Genomic DNA, 14,667 nt, shown 5'->3' with positions numbered 1-14,667 from the left:
ATGATTTATGTCTGAAATTAAAAAGCCGAGCAAAAACGACTTAATATCAATCAACACCATATGCCTACATAATATTCACCAAATAACATTATTAGTCTGCCATGACCAATGCATAAGTGAACCTTTATGGTCGATATTTTACTGTGGCATACCCCGGTTGACAAGAAGCTCATTATGGCGATTATTGCCGCATACCGGGTGTTTCAACCAGTATCCCCAGTACGTACAGCTTTTTAAATTAAAACCTTTATCACTCGTATGTTGCGAAAATACCCTTTAGTGGCACTCACCTAAGGTCCTCTGAGCAACCTCGTGTGTCCGATCCTATTCCAATACGGCGTGTAGCACCAGCGCCATCTTGGAAAGGTATTTTTATGTCGGAACCCAGTACTATCGAAAACGGACTTAACAAACAAGTTAATCGATACTGTGAGCGCCATTTTACCTCAGTAAGGTTTCAATTGATTACCAATGTCGTAATATCAACAAATAATCACTTATTTAACCAACATAGAAAAATGACTGATAATTCAATTGTCTATGAAACGAAGAAAAAGGCCATTATTATCACTACGAAGTAAGCTGTTAAATTGCTATCAACTAACCACGATAAAAACACACTAAAGTGCTCGGCTCGAGTAAAAATTAGATGTACTCAATCCCAAATCATAAACAAAAAGTACATTAGGCAGTCATTACATGAAATAAACAAGCAGAAAAGAAAGATTTTCCCGAAAAAGTGAGGGAAAGGGTATCAGAAAAATGAGCAAAGTGAAGAAGCAAAATATCAAATCCCACATACAGTTTACATTTATAATCTTTCTGTATTTAAGATTATTCTGACCTAGATCAAAAAGTAAATATACACATTACCATTTGCCATAAGCATAGAGATAAACATAGAGGAACACTTAACCATTTACAACAGAAAAATCAACATTGATCTATTATAACTCTTCATACAAGTTTATAATAACAGTTAGAGCTGAAGAGAAATATGGTGAATCTATTCAACTGCCCAAAAAGTATTGTAATTCGGAATCAATGTTAATTCCCTGTTAAACCGCACGTACCTTAAGTATCCAACGTGCTTCACACTGCCGTAAGCCCAATTCTCTGTTGCCTCCTCGGATATCACTCTGTATACTTTCTATACCGTGAAAGGAAAACGATTTGCTTTTCCCCTGACTAGGACATTCACATGCATGAATTGCTAATGGGTAACGTCCATCCACATTTTTTATCGCTCTACAATGTTCAGCTATACGTTCCTTAAGACATCTTATCGTACTGCCTACAAATATGTTAAAGCATTTACATTTGATGACATAAACAACATACTTAGTTCCACAATCAATATGTTGATAGACTTTTTAGCATGGTGAGTTGTTGTATTGAAATTCCTTAATATCATGTTCCGCTAATCTACACATACTACATCTGCCACATTTAAAAGAACTACAATTCAATTTACTCAACGAATTTCGGTCCCTACTCTTGGTCATTGGATAGCTTGGACTAATTAGTCCCCTTAGCGTGGTACCCTTACGGTATGTGACACATGGAAATTTAGAAATATATTGGCTAATCGTCTGATCTGATGTTAACAAATGCCAATGTTTTTTTAGTATGTTATATATTTTGTGCGACCACGGATGATAATTGGTCACTAGTCGCACTGGTTGTACATTTTCTGTGACTCTTACTTTTGATTTTAAGGTGTCCTTCCTGTTTAGTTTAGATGATCTGTCCCTGGCTTTTTCAATGGTATCACAGTCATATCCTCTTGCCAAGAATCTGGATTCCATATCAAGTGAACAGAGCAAAAAATCCTCGTCTTTACTACAATTTCTTCGTGCTCTGTATAATTCCCCATAGGGTATTGCATGCTTCTGAGCCCTTGGATGGGCGCTTGTCGCAAAGAGTGTTGAATTGCACGCCGAGCTTTTCCTATGTAGTACACTGTTAATTTTGCCCTCCTCTACAAACAATTCAATATCGAGAAAAACAATTCTCTCTTTGTTTGAGGACATGGTAAACGACATATTGTAATTGTTGTTGTTCATGTATTCAAAAAAATCTTTTAGTTCCACATCCGAGCCTGTCCAAATTATAAAACAATCATCTATGCATCTGCCAAAATAAACAAAAAATTCTTGCCACCTTGCCCTAGAGGGTCCCCAAATGTGCTCTGCCTCGAATCCACCCATGAAAAGGCAAGCCAAGGACGGAGCAAACTTGGATCCCATCGCCACTCCAAACTGTTGTTTGTACCAATCCTTACCAAATAAAAAAAAATTATGTTTTAGGATCAGTCTTGACATTGACAATAACATATTCGAATGATCCAACAGCTCTGCTGGTCTTTTGTAAAGAAATCTTTCCAACATATCCAGTCCTTGTTCATGTTTAATATTCGTGTAAAGTGATATTACATCTAACGTCACCATTGTCATTGAGGAGTCCCAATTCACATCTGAAAGTATGTTAAGAATGTGTTTCGTGTCTCTGATATAGGAGGCCAGATTTACCACAAAGGGTTGCAAGTAAATATCTACAAACTCAGCAATCCTTTCCATCGGGCCCCCTATACCAGACACAATTGGCCTCCCCGGCGGGTTTTTCAAATCTTTATGCACTTTAGGTAAAGTATATATGCATGGATAACGAGGTTTGTCAACTTTCAAATAGGCATATTCATTGTCATTAAGTAATCCATTGGTGTACCATTTTTTCAATTCATTATTGACAACGCGTGTGATTTCAAAGATCGGATTGTTAGATAATTTAAGATAACAATCTTCCTTGGATAATTGGTCCAAGACCTCTGCCTCATACTCTGATTTCTGCATTACGACAATGTTGCCACCTTTGTCGGCTTCACGTATGATGATAATATCATTAGTCCTTAGTTGTTTCAGGGCAACCTGTTCTCCCTTAGTAAGATTATGCATATATGTGATATTCTTGTCATGCTTTCTCATTGACTCCTCATACTTGTCAAGCTTACTAGTTACAATTTTGTTGAAGACCTCAATATTATTACCAGCAGGTAGTTGTGGAGACCACTTGGATTTTGGTTTTAATCCACTGTCTTCACTGGCATCTGTACAATATTCCAGGTCCTCCAATGCCTGATGCAAAGTTATGGGATCTTGTCGATTTTCAGTAATTGACAAAAGTAACATAGTGTCACGAATATCTTGGATAGATTGATTACCCACAATAGTTTGTTTAGTTCCTCTTTCTTTAATCACAGAATTGGATGAAAAATACTTTTTTAGTTTTAGATTGCGTACAAACTGATACAAATCAATTTTGACATTAGACATGTCAAAAGTCGGTGTTGGGCAAAAGCTCAGACCTTTACTCAAAACAGATAACATATCATCCGATAATGTTTCATTAGATAGGTTAATCACCTGAATGCCCAACACTGTTGGTATTACTCTCGCTTGCATTTGTTCCAAGAGCGAGTCTTTCTCTTATTAGTTTTATTATTCTCTATGATCTTTTTGGTGATGGTATCTAAAGATAAGACTTGGCTTCCCTATGTATTGGGACTATAATTTGGTACATATTTATTGTTTCAGCCCTGAAGAAGTCATCAGGTTATGTCCCTTGACGAAACACGTGTTGGCGTTAAGCTGGCAGTGTTGTGGGAACAATTTTACTCAGAACAGGTTAAAATAAGGTGAGCTGAGCTTCGTCTGTGCCACTCTTCACACTAACAGTCACTGGCTCATCCTCAACTTCCTCACTTTAAAGGGTTTCTGGAACCTTCTTATCCCTTGTCTTTTGTGGTGGGCCACAGTTAGGTTCCAATCCATATCATCAGAAGTGGGGCCTGAAGAAGACGAGGTAGTGCTCTATCTTTTCCTTGACAGAGATAATGCAGCTGATGTGTCCATTGGATATTTTGTTACTACCGGTTGCCGGGTGCATAAAAGGTCAAACAGAGATTGCCAAAGTTTGAACCTCTGTCTGCCAGACTATTTCAAAGACTGGATTTGTCATACTCAAGGGACACTAGCCCCACCTAAGTATTTTGCCCCAACCGTGGTGCAAGGAGACCAGTAGCACGGCTGTTCTGCTCCTGCATTAAAGGGGACTTCTTCTTCACTAAATTCACCCCTCATCACATGTGGACCAAGGGACAACCACAGAGACAACCTAACGACCACACCACAACCAGAGCATCCTTTGCCTGTATCCTCAGCATCAGGACCACTCCATTGATGTCTATGGTGATCGCCCTGTAAAGGTTGGAAGGTCCAAAGTATCCTCTCTGGCACCCTAGACATCTATCTTCTAGATCTGGTCACCTGACCAGAGCCCGCGAACCCACAATACCTAATTGAAGCTTCAAAAAAAGTTTTACAACTATTTGTTGACCAATGTTTGATTGCAGTTGCATTTAAAAGTGATAACAACTTCTAAAATTTGTATCTCTGGAACCCTTCCATGTAAAAATTCATAAAAATACTCTGTGTTTTTATACATTGTTGTTGTGTCTCTTTATTGGTGTGAGACTTTCTCATTCTGTTGTTTAGTGCTGTTAAATGCTTTACACTAAGTTCTTTTCAAAAACCTTACTGCTCGCAGTCACAGCTACCTAGGGTTGATCTGTGGTCAAGTAAATGAGGCTGACTGGACCCAGAATAGCATTTACTAGTGTACTCCACGATAAGGCTCCACAGCCATATCATATATTATGCCCAAATACTCACACTATTATCTTCTGGAGCAGGAGATGTTCAAAACAAGGTCTGATTCCTCCTTTTCCAATCCAGTACATTCCCTAGGGAGGTAGACCTCAGATTTACTGGTGTAATTAATAGTAGCTCCATCATGTCTCTCCCCATCATCTCCCAACCTGGCCTAAATCAGTCCCGTAACCTGATCACATGACTGCTTTGAACCCTGGTTAGCCCACTGGCTCTATCCTGAACTTCTTGGCTACCATCCTTTAATGATACTGTGGAGTCAATTATTTCCAGGGGCTAGAGAAATCTCACATTGGGAATACTAAGTCCCAACTTCCCAGAAAGACTCCCCATCCAAACGTTCATACCAAGTGTGAGCTATCATGAATATCAGCACAGTCTCAATAGTCTTGTTTTTTTTACCACCCCACCTTTTCTATCCACATTGACTCCAAAACAACATCCTTTTGTCCTCTGCCTTCCAGCCAGACTCCAACAGTCACTAAGGCAGTGCCTTCAGCACAGAAAGATCACCACCTTCCAGACCTGGCAAAGTTGACTTAGCCTGCCCACAGGAGGTAAAGAGGCACTCACTAACTCCTGGAGCTTATCCCCAATCACTGTGACTCCCATCGAGTAAGTACCTGTGGAACTACTCGCCAATATTCGAGTATGGGGGAAGGGAGGGAGGGTAGCCAACAAAGCCAGAAGTCCCTGCTCTTGTTACTGCAACCACTCCAGATTCTGTGCCTCCTTGAGAGCCAATCCCACCACAGTCCTTGGTAGGAGAGCCAGCACAATCAGAGGCAGAGACTGTCTCAGACTGACCCCCATGCCAAATCTCTGTGGTTATAGTGACCGACCTGGAACGTGAATCACCCACAGGGCGTCCTCCATGCCTATGGGCTCAGCCTTTGTTACACCTGAGGAAAAAGTGAAGGTAGGTGTGGGGTGAGTGAGCGGTGCCTGGATCTCTAGGTTAGCAGCAGTCCTCCAACTTTGTTCTGACTGCCATTTTGGATCACTAGAGTCATCTGTAATAATGACCAAAAGACAATTCCAAAAATGTTGAAATTTAAGCCGTTTGTATTACATACATTCTTTCACTTACCAAACTGAACACTAATTACTTGTTAGTGCCCATTAAACTTCTCATACATGAACCATTAAAACCCCAAACTACTCTTTAATGCTACCCACATGCAATTAGATGCTGGAACATGTTTAGGTTATTTGATCTTCCATGATCATTACAAGATGATGTTGCCATGGTGCAAGGAGGCATCTCAGAAAAGGGAATTGGGTGCACACAATCTATTATGCTGAATGTTATATTTATTTATTTATTTGAAAAGTTTTATATAGCGTTGGCTACACCCGGAGGTATCAGAGTTCTTTACATGAGGAAAACATTGTTTCAGAACATAGTTACACAGTTATATCAGTTGCTGGAGTAATATTCAAATGAGTTACATGAGTTAAAAAAGCATAGCATAGGTGTAAGGATAAACAAAGCAGGCAGGGGGAGAGAAATTCAGGGAAGAGAGGAAAGTAATAGGGGAGGTAGACAAAGAATGAAGGAGGGAAGAGGTTGGGGAGGGGTGTAGGAGACACAGTATGGAGACGATGAAGTAACCATGTCTGACGTCCGGCTGGGTAGGTGACGGCTCCCAGCAGTAAAGGGATCAGTCTCAGTCCTTCGTTAAGTATTACTCCCTTGTAGTGGTGGGCTCCCTCAGGGGTGTCTCTGAGACTCCATGCCATAAAGGCTGGATACGTCTCCAACAAGTAGATAGGAGTGCTTTGGCCATTGGCACACTCTGAAGGATGAAGGAGGGAAGAGGAGGGGGTAGGAAACCCAGTGGAAATACAGTGTCCAGCATCCAGTTGGGTAGGAGACAGCCCCCAGCGGTAAGGGGATCTTTCCCAGTCCTCCGCTATGTGTGACTCCCTTGTTGCTATGGACTCTCTCAGCGGAGTCTCTGAGACTCCAGGGCGTAAATGCTGGATCCATCCTCAACATGGGCAGCAGGAGTGCTTTGGACAAGGGCACACTTATGTAGGCCGTTTTAGGGGTATTCGATCTGGAAGAGAGGACCCTCACTGTAGAAGGGGAGATGCAAGTTGGGTCATTGGAGAAAATGATGTGGCTGCTGGCAGGTTGCGTATTAGGTCGCTGCTGGCAGAAATGGGGATTGGTTGGTTGTAGTTGGTGTGTACTCAATCCTTCTGATCTGTATTATCTGCTGATCGGAAGCATCGAGAAAATCCACTGTTTATTTAGCAAGCGGCGGCCATTTTAGGGTCAGGCACCGTTTTCCATTTTGTTTATAAACACTTGTGGTTTAGAGCGCTCAGGTAGATCTTGGCATGTTGGGTTCCTCAGCTATAATAGCATGTTAGTTGAGTAATCCATGTTCTTGAAACCCATACTTTAGTTTCAATTTGCAACTCGTGAGGTTGCATTGCACCTCCATCTTAGGTTCAGGCATTTGGGTTATCAGTCGAGCACCCGATCAGGATTACAAGAGCATAAGTTAGTAGAAAAGGAGAATCTTTGTTGGCTTATTGTTTCCGGGGACCTGCTAGTCTCCGGTGGTCTCCGATGGCGTTTGTGCTCTCCCCTGAGTGACTGGAGAGGCGGCTGCAGTACGATGGTTGTGATGTCCGCCACACACAACAATGGACAACTCGTAATGGCGCCAGTGACTTTCGGAAGTCGGAGTTTATTCGGCTGATTCCCAGTTACGCCGTTGAATAAAAAACAGCTGATCTTTTTTTTATGCCTCAGTTATGATTTGGCAGCCTCGCGCCACGAGGGAGGGTTTTGCTATGAGTCCGCTTGACAAATAGACTAAAATAAACAGCCATTGGCTCTGTAATGGGGCTGTTTGCCATCCACAAATCGACAAAGACAGTAGCTTGGCAGAACCTGAGAATCTTGGATTCGCAGCCTGTCGTTCCCCAGTGGTGGTGTAGCTCAGAGGGGGCTCTCTACGGGATATTTCGCCAAAAAGGCGATTCCTGGTCCGGGAGCTCCTGGCCGGAGCTCCTTCCCTACCATGGACACATTGTGCATGCCACTTTACTGAACTCATGCAAACCATTGGTTCCTTGGTATTAATTGAACATGCAATTAGCGCTTATTGGCTTGTTCAAAAACCAGGTCTTTAAGGCATGTCTGAAGGTAATCAAACCTGTATCATCCAGAGGCAAAACTGGGAGAGTAATACAGCATGGTGCCATACATTGCAATGCTCCTTCTCCTCCTTTAACATTAGACAATTTCAGTGTGTATACAGTAGGCGAGCAAATGAATAGTGTAAGATGCTGATGTGAGCCTAGCTCCACACTTACTTAAGAAGGAATGCTGGTGTCAAACAGTGAAGTACCTTAAATAAAATAAATAAGATTTGGGATTGTACTATGTAATTTAGAGGAACCAAATGGAGCTGTTTCAATATTGGCATTACATGTCTTCTTTTAGGCATACTAGTAATCAAGTTGACCAGCCTAAAGACGGTGTAAAAGAAAGATGGGTAAGGCCCAGCTTAGTGAGCTTGCATTGCCAAATCTGGAGCTGGTTAGAATAACTAACTCTGATTTTAGCTAGGCTGATTTTAGAAAATAAGATATTTTCCTAATTATCCTAAAATGGAAAAGTACATCTAATAGCTATTGATACCATTTGAAATTTCAAGGTTAAGTTGGTATCTATATTAACACACAATCTGTATGATACTACTTCCGCAATGGGTAAAGAAAATGTCATTCCAGAAGGCCACATATATCTAACCAAGTGTCACTCTGTTATGCTTAACAATTATGCCTGTTCTATCAGTGTGCCATTTTAATCGATTGTTGCCCTTCCAATGTGAGATAAATTCCCTTATATCCTGAAATGCAGATTGGGAAGACAAGTCGCCTTCAAGACGCATCAGTATCTGCAAATCATCTGCATACATATACAGTTAGCAGACTTTAAATGTTAGCTCCAAGTGGTCTTACATAAATATTAAAAATATGGGTTTACAAGGATGATTCTTGAAGTTTCAAAGGAAAGCAGAACACCAGATCTTATTAGATGTGAAGGAAGACACTTGCACCTTTTGCGAACCACCTGAAGATTTCGTACATTTTTAAAGCCAATCCCTTTAGTCCTCAACAACGTTCAACAAAACATTGTGGCTCACCGTTAAATGCTAAACGTGAGTTAGTATTTTCAGTACTTTGCTGCATAGGATTTGAGATTGTCAAAACATTAATCCAACTTCAAAATTTTAGTGCCAGGTAGTATAGCACTAAAATTAAAACAAGGGAAGAATCCTTATCTCTGCAGGTCGCAGAGTCTTTTTCGCCGTTAAAATCGGAAGTCAAGTTTTTTTTTAACGTACTTGTATCTGTTGAATAGATGTTTATTCTACAAGTGAGGTCATTTTAGCACGACATATTTTGGCTGTAGTCGGTCCAGCAGAGTTTATAAATTACTTTATTTCAGTTTCTTAAACAGTACAAATTACACTCTGTACAGTAGAAACAACAACATACAAATTACAACTTAAAATCGTTTATAGCCAATAACTATCTTAATAATGTGCAAGCTCCATTAAAAATTCATTAAAAGTAAAAATTTCACTGCCAAGATCCTCGATCTTTTCTTATTTTTAAAAAAAATGTGGTCTTAAAAACCAATGTCTTAAACATAAACAATGTCAGCAACCTATAACCAGATGAACAAGCGCTCTTCGCTTCGCCAAGCCACAGCTGCAGTCTCCATTATGATTCTTAAGATTCTAAACCGAAAGGATTGGCATGCAGAAGTGTAGTCCTATTCTAAAATGTATGAATATGCGACGCATTGATGGTGGGTAGTATAAATATGTGTATTTATATGCTTCTCGAAAATACTCTCTTAAATATGTCATTGAATATTTAAAGTGTTGCTGTTGTAATTTATGTTGCAGATGGTATACCCAGACGTGGGTCACTTGCTCACTATGTCACTGCATTCAAGCTAGCCTGGCTGATGAGGGCTGTTACCCCGAAACCAGTCCCAGGATGCTTGTTTCCGGTCCAGGGAAGGCCTGGCTTGGCAGTTCGGTCTGAACTGTTTCCATGAGGCACAGGGTCAAGACTGATTTGCATATAGCTGGGTCTGAACTGGGGTGGCGAAGTGAGCTAAAGAACGATGTAAATGTAAAAATGTAAATGGATACTTTTATAGCGCACTACTCACCCACAAGGGTCTCAAGGCGCTTGTACGAATACCGCTGTGGAACCCATCCTGGCTTTCCATGTGAGGTGTCCACTCCTGGGCACCCCCAAGGTGGAGGCCAGGCATCCTTAGCGTTGTGGGGGCCGTTGTGGAGATTAAGTAAGCTATTGCCCAGAGTTGCAGAGTGGGACTCCATGATTGGAATAGGCACCGAGGCGAGAATTATCAGGTCCGTGGAATTTTTTAGCTCAAGACCCGCCGAGGCAGGGAATTGAATCCTGTCCCCGGGCTAGACCTCTGCATCAGGGTCTGCCGCTCTAACCATTGAGCCACACTTCTCCAACGATGATGGATTCATCCCAGATCTGTGACTGGGGGTTAATGTCTAAAAAGTTTTGGTGCTCCGTCCATCATCTCCTTGTGTTTGCGAAGAACACAATAGCTCACCTTGGGATAATAACAGACGCAAAGATAATGTTCATAAGAGGGTGACGAGTATCTTTGAGCATTGTAAAACATGCTTTATTAGCTTGAGCAAGGAAGTCACAGAGTAGATTTTATACCACTTTGTCATTGGTATTAACCAACCCCCCCACGCAGTGTGAAATAGATTTGTCATGTGCCTCAGATACAGAGTGAGTTATTCATGGAGGCATTTGAAAATATTATTAGAACATAGGGCTATATTTCGCCATTCCAGGACCAAAACATTGAGAAACATGCCATCATATATATTCATCTGTGATATGCTGTTGTTCTTAGCAGAAATATTTAAAATCATCTCCACCAACATTGTAGAGGTGTGAAACCTTTGCAAAAGTGCTACTTGCCAATTGTATGAAGTACATTCTTAACCCCTTCCATGCTCCGTCTGCCAACAGCCGACGGAAGCTCTCCCTCCCTGGTGCTGCAAACGACCGTTGGCTGTCGCAGCCCCACCCACCCTTTAGAATGCCTGCACCGCAGCGGAATTGCCGCCGCGAATAAGGCGTTAAAACTACAATGACTTCTTGAAGTTAGCCAAGTTTGTGCTAAATTCCACTTAAGTGTTAAAGTGTCTCTATATGCAAAACTTTGTCAGCTGAATATTTATTCCTCAACTTCTAACTGCACTGCTGATGACGTCATATATTAAATCATTCATGACATGGTCAGTAACATCACTGATGACATCTCAAATTACATCACTTATGACATCACTGATGACATCATCCAGTGACTCTGTGTTTCTGTAAAGTTTACATTTGTTTTATATATATATATATATATATATATATATATATATATATATATATTCACAGAAAAAACCATAGGTTATAGACCATATATAGTTAGGAATTAGCATTTACAAAACCTTGAAAATTCACTGAAAAAACCATAGGTTATAGACCATATATAGTTAGGAATTAGCATTTAGAAAACCTTATTTTACTCACACAAAACCATTGAAATTCCATATATAGTTAGTTGCACTAACTATATATCGCGCACCCGCAATCCACTGCTGATGATGTCACATATTACATCATTCATGACATGGTCAGTGACATCACTGATGACATCACTGATGACATCTCAAATGACATCACTGATGACATCACTGATAACAACATCCAGTGATTTTTTGTTTCTATAAAGTTTAAATATGTCTTACATATTGAAGAATGAGTGGATGTGTAAGTGTCTGGACGAAGGATTTAGTAGGTGCATGACTGACTGTATGAGTGAGTGATTAAATGTGTCTCACTGACTGCATGGGTTAGTGACTAAACTGTCTTAATTTGTGCATCATTATGTCTGTTGTTCTGTAAACTGCTGCATGTGTTGATCAGTAGCTATATGAGTAACTATATGGGTTATTGATTGATTGCCCAAGTATTTGTATGGGAGACTGAGTGTGTGTGTGGCTAGCTGGGAGGTGTGTGACTCTGTGCAGATCAATCTGTACTTGTATCAATGATTGTATAAGAAGGTAAGTATGTGTTAGTATATGTTTGAAAATGTAAGGTGCTCTATGTTTAACTGTATAGACAAGAAAATGGAAGTGTCATTGATTCTTTACAGGACTGACTAGGTGTGTGAGTAACTCCATGGATGAGTGGCAGACTGTGAGTGTCTGTATAGGTGTATGAGTGCATATGATAGTGTTGTAAAGATGAGTGATTGTATGTATGAATGATTGTATGGGTGAATGAGTGAAGGTGTGTGTAGACGTAGCAATCAGTGAGTGCGTATGTAGTAACTAGTATTGGTGTGTCAATGGTTTCAAAAATTATACTCTCTTTTTAACACTGGGTGAAACAGAGGTTATATTAAAATGTGAGGAGATGCATTGTATTGTCACATGAATGATATCATCAGTGATGTGGTCATTGATGTCAAATGAGATGTCATCAGTGATGTGATCAGTGATGTCATTTGAGATGTCATCAGTGATGTCATCAGTGATGTCACTGACCATGTCATGAATGATGTAATATGTGACATCATCAGCAGTGGATTGCGGGTGCGCGATATATAGTTAGTGCAACTAACTTCATTTGGCAAATTTTTAAAATTCCCAAAGGTCAGAAAAAAGTAAATGCAAGATACGTAACTTGCCTTATATGTCAAGATAGACTGTCCAGAGGAACCGAGAAAAAATACAGTTTCGGAAACTACACAATGCATCGCCATATGACTAGGTGGCATCCTAACAACTACAGTGCTGCACAGTTTCGGAACGACCTAGATAATCTCCCTATTATGGCCAGAAGATCTGTTGTACCGGAAGTAACGGGACCAGAGGGCAGGGAGATGGTGCCAAATATACAAATGAAATTTGGTGAAGTAAAACACACCTGCGTATTTTGCGATGGATTCATTTCCTACGGAGAAAAAAGCATCACTCTGATCAACAGAGCTATTGACTATCATATGCAAGTTTGTACGAAACGCCCAAAATAATAAATACTTCTTTTTTTGTTTTGTTGCTCCTGTTGAGCCCTTTACAATGAATCGTTTTCATTGCCCCCTCCAAGAAAAACCCAAAAAAATATAAAACTGTTCAGAAAAATTCAAAAAAAGTAAAAAAATGTTCCGAAAAATAATAAAAAAAATATAAAACAACAAAAACAATAAAAAAAAAGTTCTTTTCAGAACTACCTCCCCGTTATTAAAAAATTGGTACAATATTTGGAACTGTGCCAACCTCTATTTCTCTTAGTTCGCTTAGTGCAACTAACTATATATGGAATTTCAATGGTTTTGTGTGAGTAAAATAAGGTTTTCTAAATGCTAATTCCTTACTATATATGGTCTATAACCTATGGTTTTTTCAGTGAATTTTCAAGGTTTTGTAAATGCTAATTCCTAACTATATATGGTCTATAACCTATGGTTTTTTCTGTGAATTTCATTGGTTTTTTAACAGCTAATATCTGTAGCTGTAAAATGTATTCTTCTTTAAATCCAAAAATATATTTTATATGTTTATGAATAATTTTTTTTTAAAATATTTTTTTTTCTTCGTTCCCGCTTCGCGAATCGGGAAGCTTCCCGTTAGCTGACCTTGATGCAGCGAAATAGACCGCGAGCCGGTAAACGTTTCTTTACCGCAAGTGCCGCGTTAGAAAACAACATCGTGACGCCTCCCGTCCGCATGACGTTTCACGTTGTCGCGTGATACGTCATATGACGTGCTACGTTAGCGAACTGGTACGCGAAGCGAGTCGCAAAGCGCAGGTTTCTGGAAGCAAACCGGGAGGCCCTGCAAAGCGCTTAACGTAAACACAGCAAGTCATGTGACTTGGTAATAACACTTTTCATTGGTTCATTTCACTTTTGGTTTCCTAATGATGTAAGACTAGGTCATATAATCTAAAATGAACACTTTTGATTGGTTGAGAACTCTTGTTTTTCCCAAATGATGAAAATCCCTCCTTCTTTCCTCACTCTGACTTTCATCATTGTGAGAGAAAGACCCTTTGTGATCACTGAGAAATGGCTTCTTTAGTAGCTTCAGCTGGTGCTTCCCCACCACCTCCACCACATCCAAGGAAGAGTGGACCACCTGCTCAAGTTATAATTCAACAAGAAGAAGAAGAAGAGGAACAGGACGACGAGCACGAAGAGAGGCAGTTTTTGCCTGAGCAGCCCAGGACGTCTCACCGGAAAGAAAACTTCATTTGGCAAATTTTTTAAATTCCCAAAGGTCAGAAAAAAGTAAATGCAAGATACGTAACTTGCCTTATATGTCAAGATAGACTGTCCAGAGGAACCGAGAAAAAATACAGTTTCGGAAACTACACAATGCATCGCCATATGACTAGGTGGCATCCTAACAACTACAGTGCTGCACAGTTTCGGAACGACCTAGATAATCTCCCTATTATGGCCAGAAGATCTGTTGTACCGGAAGTAACGGGACCAGAGGGCAGGGAGATGGTGCCAAATATACAAATGAAATTTGGTGAAGTAAAACACACCTGCGTATTTTGCGATGGATTCATTTCCTACGGAGAAAAAAGCATCACTCTGATCAACAGAGCTATTGACTATCATATGCAAGTTTGTACGAAACGCCCAAAATAATAAATACTTCTTTTTTTGTTTTGTTGCTCCTGTTGAGCCCTTTACAATGAATCGTTTTCATTGCCCCCTCCAAGAAAAACCCAAAAAAATATAAAACTGTTCAGAAAAATTCAAAAAAAGTAAAAAAAAGTTCCGAAAAATAATAAAAAAAAATATAAAACAACAAAAACAATA

The sequence above is a fragment of the Lissotriton helveticus genome, chromosome 6 (genome assembly GCF_964261635.1).
Source record: "Lissotriton helveticus chromosome 6, aLisHel1.1, whole genome shotgun sequence".
NCBI classification, from domain to species: Eukaryota; Metazoa; Chordata; class Amphibia; order Caudata; family Salamandridae; genus Lissotriton; species Lissotriton helveticus.
Note: the sequence above shows the minus strand (reverse complement) of the source record.